Below are 18,314 nucleotides of genomic sequence, written 5' to 3' on the forward strand. Positions count from 1 at the left end.
AGACAGAAAAAGAAAGAGGCCAAAATGCGTGAGTACGAAGAGCTTGATAAGCTGGCCGACAGGGGTAATGCTCGAAAATCCTACAAAAAGAAGGTTTAAGACCGGAGCATACTCTTGTAGAACCCCCAAAGGTGATCTAGTCACCGATGCCCAGAGCATACTTAAATTATGGAGGGAATACTTCTCCAGCCTGCTGGATGGCAGTTTACGTACAACGCCAGGAGAAGGCGAACCCGATTCCCCAATCGATGACGATGGAGCAGACGTCCCATTGCCCGACCATGAAGAAGTTCGAATAGCAATTACGCGCCAGTTGCGTCGTCAAACGACTCCACCACTTTCAAACTTGTCGATATACCAAAAAAGACAAGTATTTTCTAAGTATTTTTTATTCGTATAAAATGTAAGTTGAATCTTCAGATTCAACTACATAGTTACATACATATTAACATGCATAAATATATAATATGCATAAGCAAGCAATCATATTTTAAATTCCTTAAAAATGAAATCAAATACCACTGTTAGTATTTGATATGTTTATCTAAGATATGCCGGGTAGTTGATGCTGAGGAATGTCAAGTCAGCACAACGGCTTCAAGTAAATTTAGCAAATAAGATTTTTATAAAGAATAAGATAACTAATAATAAACTGAACGGCAAGCCGCACAGTACGGAAGTACCGGAGTTTTTATTCAAACCAAAGATATATAATATCGTAATTGGCGCAACCGGTAATTCGGTGTTCCCCATTTTTCTACTATAAAATACATCGTAACAATTTTAGTGCGTTGAAAGCAAAAGTTATTCTCAAACTTATACTAAATAAATGAAATATTATGAAGTAAATTAAACTATATAAAATACGCTAAATAAAAAAATTGTTAATAAATTATTAATAAACTTTGCTAAATAAATGAAAGTTGCAAAAAAAAATAAAAATAAAAGAAAAACTAATTTTTTAAGGCGTCATATTTATGTAAAGCATATACAATTTCGCATAATTTGTTGAAGTGAAAAAAATAAGGGAACTATAAAATAATTTTATAAAAAAATATATATATGTAATTGTGTACCAGAGATATTTGTAAGTGCCATACAAAAGCAACATCAGCAGCAACAACAACAAAATTAACCAAAGGGACAACAACATTAACAACAACAACGGCACCAGTAACAGTAACAACAGCAACAACATTAACAACAACAACGACACCAGTAACAGTAACAACAACAAAAACAGCAGCACCAACAGCAAGGTAAAATAATATTCAACTAATAATTTAAGTAGTAGTTTTATTTGAAGTCATTACTTTCTTTGTAAAAAAAAAAAAAAGTCAACGCAGAACTTATACTCACTAAATGTTTCAATCAATTCAAAAACAATAAAGTTAGAAATAGAAACAAACGCAATTGTTTTATAATTTTTGTTGCAAAAATAAAATAAAAATAAAAAATATGGCAGAGCAAATAGAAATGCTAACTCGATGCTTGGCATCTTTAGCACAGATAGCTGCACAAAATGCAGCAATAAATCAACTTACAATTAGGCAAAGAGTCGAAAAAGACTTAAGATATGTATCTCCCTTTGAAGGAATTGTAAAAAAATTGCCATCTTTCATTGAAGCAGTTGACAGGGTACGAAGGGACTATGTAGGAGAGGAAGAAATAGTATTCAGGGTTATTTATGATTTGAAAATTGGTGGATCAGCAAAAAAATTTTTGCAAATAAACCCACCTGAAAATTGGGAAAGTTGTAAAACTAAATTAAGGCAACATTATAGACCCACAAAAAATCAAATGATGATCACGAAAGAAATTTCGATTCTGAAAGTAAATAGTATAGCTGAATTAAGTAAAAGATTAAACGAAATCGTGGATGATATAACAGAATATAGTGCACTAAGCGAAAATGGTGACACTATGAGAAAAATTTTTTCAGGAATGCTAATTCAGCGAATAAAACAATTAGCATCAGGGACATTTGCATATACAGTGCAATCGGTCACATCATTAACGGAAATGGCGAATGGAATTTATAAATTTATTGGATTGGATGAAGGCAATCTAAATCCTTATCTGAAAAAAGGGGGAAACAACTTTCAAGCTAATACCAAAAATAATGGTGTTAACAACAAAAATGTTTATTCAGGACAATATCGTTCACAAAATCAAAATTTTTCTGAACAACAGTATCGTCCACAATCCGGACAACGTCAAATAAACCTTCATCGACAACAATCCAATCAAACAAGACAGCCTCGATGGCAAAATCGTACAAACTATTCAGAACAAGTTCGAACAAATCAAAATCATTACAATTATTCACAACAGCAAAGAAATTTAGTGAATAGTAGACAACAAGTACAAAATAGGGGACCAGAACCCATGGACGTGGACACAATGAGTAGGAGAGGTGATCCACAAAAATCAAACACGAACGAGGAGTTTTTTACAAATTAGCCTAGGAATCATCAAACAAAATTATAATAATATTAACATTTTTTGAGAAAAAATTTTATGCTTTGGTCGACCCAGGTTCAACCATAAGTATAATGAAAAAATCGAGTTTAGAAAAATTTAAATTACCAGTGCTTGAAAGTGAAAGCACTTTGGTGAATACTTTAAACGGGATAATTAAAACGCCAAATGTTAAGGTAAAAAGCCCTTGTCCCAAAGAATTTAAATACCCGGAAAACGCAAAAATGAGATAGTTATTAATGGATTTTAATAAACCATATGATTTGTTAATTGGAAATGATTTCCTTTTTAAAAACGTTAAAACCATTGATATCGAAAAAATGACAATAATTTTGAAAAATGGTGTGAATCTTCCATTCTATATGAAAACTATGCAAGAGCAAGTTTATACATTAGATATAACTGAAGTAAAGAACATCAACCTCGATCATTTAAAATCAAATGAGAAAAAGGAAATCGAAAAATTATTAAAGCATTTCAATAAACTTATCTATAAAGAAGGTGACAAGCTCACAAATGCAAAAGCAGTAGTTCATGAAATTAAAACAGTTACGGATCAACAAATAAACTCAAGAATTTATAGATTACCTCCAAAACATGAAGAAGAAGTAAGAAGACAAATTTCTGAATTAGAAGAGCAAGGGATAATTAGAAAAATAATAATACCGAAAAAGAAAGATAATACAGGAATACAAAAATTCAGGCTAGTGGTTGATTATAGGAGGTTAAACCAATTGACTGTAGACGATAAGTATCCTCTACCGAATATCGAAGGAATCTTAGATAAATTGGGCAAAGCACAGTACTTTAGCACTATAGATCTAGCAAAAGGTTACCATCAGATTTTAATGGCAGAAAGGGACATCCAGAAAACAGCTTTTGTCACTCCGGCAGGACTATATGAATACGTCCGAATGCCTTTCGGGTTGAAAAATGCCCCAGCTACTTTTCAGAGATTTATGAATGACATATTGAGGGAATATAAGGGGTGATTTTTTTGAGGTTAGGATTTTCATGCATTAGTATTTGACAGATCACGTGGGATTTCAGACATGGTGTCAAAGAGAAAGATGCTCAGTATGCTTTGGCATTTCATCATGAATAGACTTACTAACGAGCAACGCTTGCAAATCATTGAATTTTATTACCAAAATCAGTGTTCGGTTCGAAATGTGTTTTATCGACAAATTTTGTTCAGCGATGAGGCTCATTTCTGGTTGAATGGCTACGTAAATAAGCAAAATTGCCGCATTTGGGGTGAAGAGTAACCAGAAGCCGTTCAAGAACTGCCCATGCATCCCGAAAAATGCACTGTTTGGTGTGGTTTGTACGCTGGTGGAATCATTGGACCGTATTTTTTCAAAGATGCTGTTGGACGCAACGTTACGGTGAATGGCGATCGCTATCGTTCGATGCTAACAAACTTTTTGTTGCCAAAAATGGAAGAACTGAACTTGGTTGACATGTGGTTTCAACAAGATGGCGCTACATGCCACACAGCTCGCGATTCTATGGCCATTTTGAGGGAAAACTTCGGACAACAATTCATCTCAAGAAATGGACCCGTAAGTTGGCCACCAAGATCATGCGATTTAACGCCTTTAGACTATTTTTTGTGGGGCTACGTCAAGTCTAAAGTCTACAGAAATAAGCCAGCAACTATTCCAGCTTTGGAAGACAACATTTCCGAAGAAATTCGGGCTATTCCGGCCGAAATGCTCGAAAAAGTTGCCCAAAATTGGACTTTCCGAATGGACCACCTAAGACGCAGCCGCGGTCAACATTTAAATGAAATTATCTTCAAAAAGTAAATGTCATGAACCAATCTAACGTTTCAAATAAAGAACCGATGAGATTTTGCAAATTTTATGCGTTTTTTTTTTTTTAAAAGTTATCAAGCTCTTAAAAAATCACCCTATATAAATAAAATATGTGTCGTATATTTAGATGACATATTAATTTTTTCAACTTCATTAGAAGAGCACATAAACTCATTAAAAAAAATTTTTTTTTGAAACTACAAGAGAATAAATTAAAAATACAGGCAGATAAATGCAGTTTTCTTCAAAGAGAAACTACATTCCTAGGACACATTTTAACAAAAGAAGGCATCAAGCCTAATCCAGATAAAATTATAGCAATTCAAGAGCTACCAATACCAAAAACTGAGAAAAAGTTAAAAGGATTTTTAGGAGCAACGGGCTATTATCGAAAATTCATAAAAGATTATTCTAAAATAGCTTACCCCATGATAAAATATTTGAAAAAGGGCAATAAAATAAACGCTAAAGATCCACAATACGAGTATATTAAAAGCTTTGAAAATTTAAAAGCACTAATTTCATCTCACCCAACTCTCAAATTCCCAGAGTACGACAAAGAATTCAGTATCACAACTGATGCTAGTGACTATGCTATTGGAGCAGTGCTTTCACAGCAAGGCCAACCAGTATGCTATATTTCGTGATCACTGTCCGATCAAATATCTTGTTAATAAATATAAAGGAAAAGAATTTTCTCAACGCCATCAGAGATGGTTATTGAAATTGCAAGAATACAACTTTGAAATGCAATATTTAAATGGAAAAAATAATGTTGTAGCTGATTTCTTGAGTCGAATTGAAAACTCACCAAAAATAAAAGAAGGTAACGACAATGAATCAAACTTAGAATTGTCGGAAACAATTCATTCAGCAGATGAAGAACTGCTTGAACACTTTCCAATTAAAGAAGAAATTGTAAATAAATATAAAATTCAAATTATATTAACATATAGACAAAAAGAGCAAATGCAAAGACTCCATGGAAGAAAAATAATTGAAATAAACCCAATGGATGAAAAAGAAGAGTACAAGGAAACATTAAAAAAATATATAAAAGGAAACGGAATAGTAGGAATATTTTCAGAAGTATCTGAAGCAGATTACCATAAAATACAAAAACTACTTATTGAAATGTTTGCTCAAGATAGAAGTTTAAAATTTATAAAATGCACAAAAAGAGCGTCAGAAATAGAAGAAGAAGAAGAAGAATTACATAAGCAAATATCACTATACCATACAAAAGAATCTATGCATAGTGGCATAAATGAAACCTGTAATACATTAAAGGATAAAATATATTTTCCAAAATTCAAAGAAGAAATACAATTGATAATAAATAATTGCCAAAAATGCCAACAAATCAAATACGATAGGAAACCCATTAAACCTAAATTTCACCTAACTGAAACTCCAACCAATAAAAATGAGATACTTCATGTAGATATATTTCATTTCAATAAGCAATCATTTGTAACAGTAATTGATAAATTAACAAAATTCGCAGCGGCTTACAGAATAACAGACAGAAACTGGAGAGCTAAAAAGACAATAATTATGGAACAGAAAACAATAGCCAAATTAAATCAAAACAGAGAAGAATATATAGAAAACAGACAAACAGGACCAATTGAAAACTACAAAAGAGTACGGCATAAAGATCAACCATATTTCAGAATATTTCCCTTACAAAACGTCCATCCGGCAAATATAAAAAGACCAATGAAATTGGCAAACATAGATAATCCAAATGAGAATGATGACGATTCATTCAGTCTAAGGGCATTTAATGGAGATAATAACATTTATTTTTTTTTTCTACATATATATACATGATTTTTTTTTTACCCCAGTGGGTAAGGGGTCTTTTTAGAATATACCCATAGTAAGAGATGCCTGTCGTAAGAGGCGACTAAAATCCAATTTAATTTTTTTTTAAATCAAAACTTAAAACGGTTATACATTTTTACTTTTACAGATGACGATAATAATTATTTTTTTAACAATAATCATATCATTGGTGACAGCACTTTTGCAAATTACACCAATAATAGAAGATGCGGGGTATACAATTATACAAATAGCGGACATAGAAATAGTTAACGAAATAAGTACAGTTATACATACTATAAATCCGAACAAGATAGCAGACGTAGTTGATCAGGTTAAAGAAAATATTGGAAAACTAAATATTGAAAATAAAGAAATTTTCTTTGATGAAATAAAAAATATAAAAGCAAAAATCACATCTATAACACCAAATATCAAAAAGAGAAATAAAAGAGGCTTGATAAATATAGGAGGAATAGCATATAAATGGAGATGATAAATGGAGATGTTTGGAGTCATGGATGATGATGCAAGACAAGACATTTTGAACCATTTAAAAATTATTGAAGAAAATGGCCATAATGCCATTGTAAATTTAAATAAACAAATAGTAATTAATGAACATTTAAATAGGTCACTAAACTTATTAAAAGGAACTATAGACTCAGATAGGAAACAAATAATAGAAACTTTAAATATAATAAACAAAGAGGAAAATAGAATTGAAAGACAAATCTATATATATAAAAGAAAATTGATGTTAGTTACACCATTTATAACTCAAGAACGGCTGAACCGATTTGGCTCAAAATTGGTGGAGAGGTAGCTTAGAATCAGGGTAAGGACATAGGATACCTTTTATCTCTTTATGTCAAAATTTAATACAACTCATAAATACAAAAATTATATTTTAAATCATAAGCATTTGTTCAAAATTTATGTTTGTAGGAATCATTTAAATATATGCGTACAATTTTAAACAGTCTTCTCAAAAATAATACAATTGCTAAATATTTGGAATAGAAGAAAAGAACTGCAACCAAATACGCAGTATAATAGATTATAACTGGTTCAGTAATCAGTCGTTCAGTATGTAACGGGTGATTTTTTTGAGGTTAGGATTTTCATGCATTAGTATTTGACAGATCACGTGGGATTTCAGACATGGTGTCAAAGAGAAAGATGCTCAGTATGCTTTGACATTTCATCATGAATAGACTTACTAACGAGCAACGCTTGCAAATCATTGAATTTTATTACCAAAATCAGTGTTCGGTTTTTTTTTTTTTCGGACAAATTTTGTTCAGCGATGAGGCTCATTTCTGGTTGAATGGCTACGTAAATAAGCAAAATTGCCGCATTTGGGGTGAAGAGCAACCAGAAGCCGTTCAAGAACTGCCCATGCATCCCGAAAAATGCACTGTTTGGTGTGGTTTGTACGCTGGTGGAATCATTGGACCGTATTTTTTCAAAGATGCTGTTGGACGCAACGTTACGGTGAATGGCGATCGCTATCGTTCGATGCTAACAAACTTTTTGTTGCCAAAAATGGAAGAACTGAACTTGGTTGACATGTGGTTTCAACAAGATGGCGCTACATGCCACACAGCTCGCGATTCTATGGCCATTTTGAGGGAAAACTTCGGACAACAATTCATCTCAAGAAATGGACCCGTAAGTTGGCCACCAAGATCATGCGATTTAACGCCTTTAGACTATTTTTTGTGGGGCTACGTCAAGTCTAAAGTCTACAGAAATAAGCCAGCAACTATTCCAGCTTTGGAAGACAACATTTCCGAAGAAATTCGGGCTATTCCGGCCGAAATGCTCGAAAAAGTTGCCCAAAATTGGACTTTCCGAATGGACCACCTAAGACGCAGCCGCGGTCAACATTTAAATGAAATTATCTTCAAAAAGTAAATGTCATGAACCAATCTAACGTTTCAAATAAAGAACCGATGAGATTTTGCAAATTTTATGCGTTTTTTTTTTTTTAAAAAGTTATCAAGCTCTTAAAAAATCACCCTTTATTATAGCACGTGCTTCCCAAAAGGCTGATGTCATAACCTTTCCCGCCGTCTTTTTCGTTTTTGCTCGCCTGAGAACCGGTTCATCATGTGCAGTCCACTACAATGACTGTCGATTGGACTCCAGTGGGAAATGATGGAGCTATGTTTCTATCACTGACGAAAAATTTCGGCTTTATTCTTTAGAGAGCACTTAAACACTTCTCAGAATCAGTTATTCGTCGTTTTTGTTGGATTATGAACTTGCGAGGCACCTACTTTGCTCATTTCGCCTGTTTCCAGGTTAGCAAATATCTTTTCAACGGTGGATTTCCCTGAGCCCAAATTCAACAGTATTTTCCCCAAAAAGCCAAATGCTTTATTAACACACGAAATGATTTATAATCCATTTTTTTGTAAACTAACACAAGTTGCTTCACAAAATATTATATCTCATTAACTAATAGTTATAATCCAACTAATAGAAATCATATAGATGGTAGTAGTATTATCTATGTATCAGCCACAGTGAAGCGTGGACGGGTCCTCTAGTATTGTATAATGATGAAATGAATAAACTAAAATTCATAGAAAGTAAAGTTCAAGAAATACAAAATAATATAGCGGCGGCTAAATACAATATGGTACATCCAAGTATGTTAACTAGGGAAGAAATTGAAAAATATGAGATTGATTTTTACAAACTAAAATTATCAAAAGTAGGAGTAGTAGTATACAGAAACGATACAATAATATTCGCAATTCAGATACCAAGAACATTTTTTCAAACTAAGATTCAATTAATAACCCCAATGCCAAATAGAAATAAATTACAGATTATTGAAAAAGAAAAATTCGTTATAAAAATTGGCGAAAACTATTTTGATTATGTAGAAAATAAAGCATTTAAAAATCTAAAATTGAGTAAAAGCTGCATATTTTCAAATACTTGCGAATTTAAATATAATAACAAAACATCAATACAAGAAATAAGCGATGACGCAATATTAATAAGAAATGCAAAAAATCATGTAATAAAACAAAACTGCGATAACAGAAAAATTGTATTAAAAAATAACTATATAATCAAATTTGTAAATTGTAAAATGGAGATTTTAAAACAAGAATTTAAAAATAATAAAACAGAATATATTCATACAATTATATACCCTGCCGAAAAATTAAACCAAAGCTACACACCAAAATTACCATTCAATGATATTGCAATAAAAAATATAGAAAATATAAAAGAAATTGCAGAATTAAAATACCATAAAAATGTATCATATGGTATTAATATAACATTGATAATCATTGTAATGGTAGTAGTAGCAATCCTAGTAATAATATTAAAGAAAAAAACAACAAAAATAAAAATTGTAAATGCAAGAACTCAGAAGAGTTCAAACAGTAACGCTGGGGGAGTTGCGTCGTCAAACGACTCCACCACTTTCAAACTTGTCGATATACCAAAAAAGACAAGTATTTTCTAAGTATTTTTTATTCCTATACAAATATATGGGCACCTCTTAATATTAATATTAAGAGCTCATCTTTTGAGTGACTTTTTTTACACATTTTCGAAAGTTTTGAGCCTGTTTTTCAGTTGAAAAAAAAGGTTGCCTCAGAATGGCACACTCTTATAAATATATAATATGCATAAGCAAGCAATCATATTTTAAATTCCTTAAAAATGAAATGAAATACCATTGTTATTATTTGATATGTTTATTTAAGATATGCCGGGTCGTTGATGCTGCGGAATGTCAAGTCAGCACAACGGCTTCAAGTAAATTTAGCAAATAAGATTTTTATAAAGAATAAGATACTTAATAATAAACTGAACGGCAAGCCGCACAGTACGGAAGTACCGAAGTTTTTATTCAAACCAAAGATATATAATATCGTAATTCGCCTAAAGAACAACAAAGCGGCGGGGCCAATGGATTGTCGGCCGAGCTATTCAAACACGGCGGCGAAGAACTGATAAATAGCATGCATCAGCTTCTTTGCAAAATATCGTCGGATGAAAGCATGCCCAACGATTGCAATTTAAGTGTGCTATGCCCAATCCATAAAAAAGGAGACCCCACAATCTGAGCCAACTACCGTGGGATAAGCCTCCTCAACATCGCGTACATGGTTCTATTGAGCGTATTGTGTGAAATATTAAAGCCCACCGTCAACAAACTGATTATACCTTATCAGTGTGGCTTCAGACCTGGTAAATCAACAACCGACCAGATATTCACCATGCGCCAAATCTTGGAAAAGACCCGTGAAAGGAGAATCGACACTCACCACCTATTCGTCGATTTCAAAGCTGCTTTCGACAGCACGAAAAGGAGCTGCCTTTATGTCGCGATGTCTGAATTAGGTATCCCCGCAAAACTAATACGGCTGTGTAAACCGACGTTGAGCATCACGAAAAGCTCCATCAGGATCGGGAAGGACCTCTCCGAGCCGTTCGATACCAAACGAGTCAGACAAAGCGACTCCCTATCGTGCGACTTTTTCAATCTGCTGCTGGAGAAAATTATTAGAGCTGCAGAACTGAACGAACAGGTACAATGTTTTATAAGAGTGTACAGCTGCTGGCGTATGCCGATGATATTGATATCATCGGTCTCAACACCCGCGCCGTTAGTTCTGCTTTCTCCAGACTGAACAAGGAAGCAACGCAAATGGGTCTGGCAGTGAACGAGGACAAGACGAAATATCTCCTGTCATCAAACAAACAGTCGTCGCACTCGCGACTTGGCTCTCACGTCACTGTTGACAGTCATAACTTTGAAGTTGAAGATAATTTCGTCTATCTTGGAACCAGCGTAAACACCACCAACAAAGTCAGCCTGGAAATCCAACGCAGGATTACTGTTGCCAACAGGTGCTACTTCGGACTGAATAGGCAATTGAAAAGTAAAGTCCTCTCTCGACGAACAAAAATCCTGCTATATGGTGCAGAGGCTTGGACGATGACAACAACCGATGAGTCGACGTTGCGAGTTTTCGAGAGAAAAGTTCTGCGAAAGATTTATGGTCCTTTGCGCATTGGCCACGGCGAATATCGCATTCGATGGAACAATGAGCTGTACGAGATATACGATGACATTGACATAGTTCAACGAATTAAAAGACAGCGGCTAAGCTGGCTAGGTCATGTTGAACGGATGGATGAAAACACTCCAGCTCTGAAAGTATTGGGCGCAGTACCCGCAGCGGGAAGCAGAGGAAGAGGAAGACCTCCACTCCGGTGGAAGGACCAAGTGGAGAAGGACCTGGCCTCGCTTGGAATATCCAATTGGCGCCACGTAGCGAAGAGACTGGCGCGCTGTTGTTGACTCGGCTATAATCGCGTAAGCGGTGTCTACGCCAAAAAAGAAGAAGAAGATTCTCACTTTGTGGTAGAACAATTTCTCTCCCCATCACAGCTAAATGTCTGGGGTTGAAATCGATACTGAACTAAATTGGAAAGCTAACTAGATTAACATTAAGAAAAAAGCAAAATAAAGTTGCACATTAATGTCTTCACCCGTAGAAAGCAGCACGTTCCGCTATAAGCATACAGTAATTAGGAGGTTGGATTAGGAAAGATTATGAACATAGCGCCATCCTGCCCCACCTAAACTTAAGTAAATCAGACAATAGACTTCAATAGCTACTTCCATTTGAGGATACCCTCTAGACTTGAGTGGAGGAGAGATTTGGTATAGGAGGATTATGCAGTCTCTATCTATACCTTGTCCACAATGAATTGCGGAGTAGGTGGCGATCAACCTCAGCCAGCATCTTCCAAACGGAAGTAGTAGGTATAGAGAGAGCATGTGGGGGCTCAATTGAATAACTACGGAGGAAACAAAAAACATCCCTATACACGGATAGCCAAGTGTAAAGTAGCACTGCTGACGTTATCGACACAACTAATTAATTCCAGCGTAGTTTGCAATTGCAGAAAGCTAACTGGCGAATCAACTTTTGGATTCCCGACCTCAGAAACATTTTAAGTAGTGAAAAAGCAGACGAGTTGGCCAAACTAGAAGCCTCTTTTGATTAATCCAAAGCGAAGTTAATACCATGTCCGCTTATAACGATTAAAAGAGAGATTTATCCTCATAATGAACAAATAGTACAGTGCAGATGGAAATCAATAACCAACTGCAAGGTAACGCAGCAGATATGCCCCAAATATAACAGTACTAGAATCAAGAATTTAGTGCACAGGTCTAGAAATAGTATTTTCAGGCTTACTACAACTATAACGGGGCACTGGCCACTGTCTGCCCTATAACAATATTTGCGGCAGCTGCATGCTAGGAGAGAACAAGGAAACAGTCTTCTTCTTCTTCTTCTTTACTGGCGTAGACACCGCTAACGCGATTATAGCTGAGTCAACAACAGCGCGCCAGTCGTTTCTTCTCTTCGCTACGTGGCGCCAATTGGATATTCCAAGCGAGGTCAGGTCCTTCTCCACTTGGTCCTTCCAACGGAGTGAAGGTCTTCTTCTTCCTCTGCTTCCCGCTGCGGGTACTGCGCCCAATACTTTCAGAGCTGGAGTGTTTTCATCCATCCGTTCAACATGACCTAGCCAGCTTAGCCGCTGTCTTTTAATTCGTTGAACTATGTCAATGTCATCGTATATCTCGTACAGCTCATTGTTCCATCGAATGCGATATTCGCCGTGGCCAATGCGCAAAGGACCATAAATCTTTCGCAGAACTTTTCTCTCGAAAACTCGCAACGTCGACTCATCGGTTGTTGTCATCGTCCAAGCCTCTGCACCATATAGCAGGATTTTTGTTCGTCGAGAGAGGACTTTACTTTTCAATTGCCTATTCAGTCCGAAGTAGCACCTGTTGGCAACAGTAATCCTGCGTTGGATTTCCAGGCTGACTTTGTTGGTGGTGTTTACGCTGGTTCCAAGATAGACGAAATTATCTTCAACTTCAAAGTTATGACTGTCAACAGTGACGTGAGAGCCAAGTCGCGAGTGCGACGACTGTTTGTTTGATGACAGGAGATATTTCGTCTTGTCCTCGTTCACTGCCAGACCCATTTGCGTTGCTTCCTTGTTCAGTCTGGAGAAAGCAGAACTAACGGCGCGGGTGTTGAGACCGATGATATCAATATCATCGGCATACGCCAGCAGCTGTACACTCTTATAAAACATTGTACCTGCTCGATTCAGTTCTGCAGCTCTAATAATTTTCTCCAGCAGCAGATTGAAAAAGTCGCACGATAGGGAATCACCTTGTCTGAAACCTCGTTTGGTATCGAACGGCTCGGAGAGGTCCTTCCCGATCCTGACGGAGCTTTTCGTGTTGCTCAACGTCAGTTTACACAGCCGTATTAGTTTTGCGGGGATACCAAATTCAGACATCGCGGCATAAAGGCAGCTCCTTTTCGTGCTGTCGAAAGCAGCTTTGAAATCGACGAATAGGTGGTGAGTGTCGATACTCTTTTCACGGGTCTTTTCCAAGATTTGGCGCATGGTGAATATCTGGTCGGTTGTTGATTTACCAGGTCTGAAGCCACACTGATAAGGTCCAATCAGTTTGTTGACGGTGGGCTTTAATCTTTCACACAATACGCTCGATAGAACCTTGTACGCGATGTTGAGGACGCTTATCTTACGGTAGTTGGCGCAGATTGCGGGGTCTCCTTTTTTATGGATTGGGCATAGCACACTTAAATTCCAATCGTTGGGCATGCTTTCATCCGACCATATTTTGCAAAGAAGCTGATGCATGCTCCTTATCAGTTCTTCGCCGCCGTGTTTGAATAGCTCGGCCGGCAATCCGTCGGCCCCTGCCGCTTTTTTGTTCTTCAGGCGGGCAACTGCTATTCGAACTTCTTCATGGCCGGGTAATGGAACGTCTGCGCCATCGTCATCGATTGGGGAATCGGGCTCGCCTTCTCCTGGTGTTATGTGTTCACTGCCATTCAGCAGGCTGGAGAAGTGTTCCCTCCATAATCGAAGTATGCTCTGGGCATCGGTGGCTAGATCACCTTTGGGTGTTCTACGGGAGTATGCTCCGGTCTTGAAACCTTCTGTAAGTCGCCGCATTTTTTCGTAGAATTTTCGAGTATTACCCCCGTCGGCCAGCTTATCAAGCTGTGCGTACTCACGCATTTCGACCTCTTTCTTCTTCTGTCTACAAATGCGTCTCGCTTCCCTCTTCAACTCTCGGTATCTATCCCAACCCGCACGTGTTGTGGTCGATCTTAACGTTGCGAGGTAGACAGCCTGTTTTCTCTCCGCTGCCACACGGCACTTCTCGTCGTACCAGCTGCTCTTTTGCACTTTCCGAAAACCAATGGTTTCGGTACAGTTCCCTTATACCGAGTTGTTGACGAGTGCTCTCAGAGAGCAGGAGTGCAAGCCGAATGGAAAATCTTTCGGCTGTCTGTTGTGATTGCAGCTTCTCGACGTCGAACCTTCCTTGTGTTTGTTGGCGTGCGTTTTTTGCTGCACAGAGGCGAGTGCGAATTTTGGCTGCAACAATATAGTGGTCCGAGTCGATGTTAGGACCTCGGAGCGCACGCACATCTAAAACACTGGAGACGTGTCTTCCGTCTATCACAGCATGATCGATCTGGTTGGTGGTTTTTTGATCCGAAGACAACCAGGTAGCTTGATGTATCTTCTTATGCTGGAATCTAGTACTACAGATAACCATATTTCGGGCCACGGTGAAGTCGATCAGCCTCAACCCATTTGGGGATGTTTCCTCGTGGAGCCTGAATTTACTGACCGTAGTGCCAAAGATACCTTCTTTGCCCACCCTGGCGTTGAAGTCGTCAAGCACGATTTTGATATCGTGGCGGGTGCATCTCTCATAAGTGCGCTCCAAGCACTCATAAAAAGCATCTTTGGTCACATCGTCCTTCTCTTCCGTCGGGGCGTGGACGCAAATCAGTGATATGTTGAAGAGCCTCGCTTTGATGCGGATTGTGGCTAGACGTTTATTCTCCGAAGTGAATGATAGTACTTGGCGACGGAGTCTCTCTCCCACCACGAATCCAACACCAAACTTGCGCTCCTTTATATGGCCACTGTAGTAAATGTCACAAGGACCTACTCGTCTCTGTCCTTGTCCTGTCCATCGCATTTCCTGGACGGCGGTGATGTCAGCCTTTATCTTTACGAGGACATCTACCAGCTGGGCAGCGGCACCTTCCCAATTAAGGGACCGCACATTCCAGGTGCATGCCTTCAAATCATAGTCCTTATTTCATTTGCCATGGTCGTCATCAAAAGGGGGGCTGTTCCGAGGCTGTTTTTTCCTTTTCATTGGGGGTGTTTTTTACGTGGCGGGTCCCAAACCCAGCGCACAACCCTATGCAGGGGATGTTTCGCCTTCTCACTTTAGCTCGCCTTCAAACGGATGTTCTTAGGCTACCCAGAGGATACTTGGTCAAAGACCGGAAGTCGTGAGCTGCTTGAGTCATATGTAAAAGAATCGTTTCTGGCCACTCCCAAGTGAATGGCGATCAGAGAACTTTCCTCACTTGCGTGAACTTCTGCACATGACTCCATCCTCCTTCTTCCACTTCTCTATAATTGAGCAGACACAGAATATTTGGAACACATCAGGCATCAGTGGCTGTATCGAAAGCACAAATTGGTTTGAGCCCAAAGATGAAACGAGACAGCAAGTTTATGGAAGTCCGACGATAGTGCATCAAAATAACGCATTCAGCGCTAATTGTAACAAAAGTGGCAGCACTCATAGCTACCTTCCTACCTGCAATCCTGGCTAGATAGTCGTCGTACTTCCGTAATACAATATATCTCGGCGCTGTGGCGTTAGCACACTCAACCACAGCCGCCATCTCGATGACCGAGATTTATCAGTTTCACCTGTAAATAACGCTTTTGATGTTCCATAGACTCTTCTAAAATAGAAAAGGCTACTTTGTCCCCAGAGCAGCACATATCCGCTCTTTCTTCTTTTTAATGAGTCTGTGTGTAACTCTAACTTTGCGTGACGTGCGGTTTGCTAACGTCTGCGCTGTTCAACATGATAAATAGATTCTTGCTGTCTAGCAATTTTAATGTCTCGAGCTCTTTGTGGGCTCAATGAAAGATTTGATTTACATTTCTGAGCGTAATAAAGTACAAAACGATAAAGTAATAAGGTGTCAAAAATATTAATATTAATCTATAAAAAAGCTATAACACTTGTTGCTAAAATATTTCCACTACTAATAATTGTATCTAAATATAGTTACATGACAAAAATACTTCAGTCAAATAATCCGGAACACTGGTTTATTTATGTATGTATGTAGGATGGAGGATGGAGTCATGTGTAGAAGTTCACGCAAGTGAGGAAAGTTCTCTGATCGCCATTCACTTGGGAGTGGCCAGAAACGATTCTTTCACATATGACTCAAGCAGCTCACGACTTCCGGTCTTTGACCAAGTATCCTCTGGGTAGCCTAAGAACATCCGTTTGAAGGCGAGCTAACGTGAGAAGGCGAAAAATCCCCTGCATAGGGTTGTGCGCTGGGTTTGGGACCCGCCACGTAAAAACCTCCCCCAATGAAAAACAACACACAGCCTCGGATGAGAGACCCCCCTTTTGATGACGACCATGGCAAACGAAATAAGGACTATGATTTGAGGGCATGCACCTGGAATGTCCGGTCCCTTAATTGGGAAGGTGCCGCTGCCCAGCTGGTAGATGTCCTCGGAAAGATAAAGGCTGACATCACCGCCGTCCAAGAAATGCGATGGACGGGACAAGGACAGAAACGAGTAGGTCCTTGTGACATTTACTACAGTGGCCATATAAAGGAGCGCAAGTTTGGTGTTGGATTCGTGGTGGGAGAGAGACTCCGTCGCCGAGTACTATCATTCACTCCGGAGAATGAACGTCTAGCCACAATCCGCATCAAAGCGAGGTTCTTCAACATATCGCTGATTTGCGCCCACGCCCCGACGGAAGAGAAGGACGATGTGACCAAAGATGCTTTTTATGAGTGCTTGGAGCGCACTTATGAGAGATGCCCCCGCCACGATGTCAAAATCGTGCTTGGCGACTTCAACGCCAGGGTGGGCAAAGAAGGTATCTTTGGCACTACGGTCGGTAAATTCAGCCTCCACGAGGAAACATCCCCAAATGGGTTGAGGCTGATCGACTTCGCCGGGGCCCGAAATATGGTTATCTGTAGTACTAGATTCCAGCATAAGAAGATACATCAAGCTACCTGGCTGTCTCCGGATCGAAAAACCACCAACCAGATCGATCATGTTGTGATAGACGGAAGACACGTCTCCAGTGTTTTAGATGTGCGTGCGCTCCGAGGACCTAACATTGACTCGGACCACTATATTGTTGCAGCCAAAATTCGCACCCGCCTCTGTGCAGCAAAAAACGCACGCCAACAAACACAAGGAAGGTTCGACGTCGAGAAGCTGCAATCACAACAGACAGCCGAACGATTTTCTACTCGGCTTGCACTCCTGCTCTCTGAGAGCACTCGTCAACAACTTGGTATAAGGGAACTGTGGGATGGCATTTCAAACTCCTTACGTACAGCTGCAACCGAAACCATTGGTTTTCGGAAGGTGCAAAAGAACAGCTGGTACGACGAGGAGTGCCGTGTCGCAGCGGAGAGAAAACAGGCTGCCTACCTCGCAACGTTACGATCGACCACAACACGTGCGGGATGGGACAGATACCGAGAGTTGAAGAGGGAAGCGAGACGCATTTGCAGACAGAAGAAAAAAGAGGCCGAAATGCGTGAGTACGAACAGCTTGATAAGCTGGCCGACAGGGGTAATGCTCGAAAATTCTACGAGAAAATGCGGCGGCTTACAGAAGGTTTCAAGACCGGAGCATACTCCTGTAGAACCCCCAAAGGTGATCTAGCCACCGATGCCCAGAGCATACTTAGATTATGGAGGGAACACTTCTCCAGCCTGCTGAATGGCAGTGAAAGCACAACACCAGGAGAAGACGAACCCGATTCCCCAATCGATGACGATGGAGCAGACGTTCCATTGCCCGACCATGAAGAAGTTCGAATAGCAGTTGCCCGCCTGAAAAACAACAAAGCGGCAGGGGCCGACGGATTGCCGGCCGAGCTATTCAAACACGGCGGCGAAGAACTGATAAGGAGCATGCATCAGCTTCTTTGCAAAATATGGTCGGATGAAAGCATGCCCAAC

General features: G+C 38.8%; 1 protein-coding gene across 1 annotated transcript in view; it reads left to right on the top strand.

Annotated features, from left to right (window-relative positions):
- Positions 1 to 17,821, top strand: part of LOC125779098 (uncharacterized) — a 39,049-nt gene extending 21,228 nt beyond the window's left edge. The window contains exon 4 of the mRNA XM_049459567.1: positions 17,712 to 17,821. The gene's annotated coding sequence lies outside the window, so the exon portion shown is untranslated. The remainder of the gene's footprint in view (positions 1 to 17,711) is intronic.
- Positions 17,822 to 18,314: the final 493 nt, after the last annotated feature.

Source organism: Bactrocera dorsalis, chromosome 6 (genome assembly GCF_023373825.1).
Source record: "Bactrocera dorsalis isolate Fly_Bdor chromosome 6, ASM2337382v1, whole genome shotgun sequence".
Taxonomy (NCBI): domain Eukaryota; kingdom Metazoa; phylum Arthropoda; class Insecta; order Diptera; family Tephritidae; genus Bactrocera; species Bactrocera dorsalis.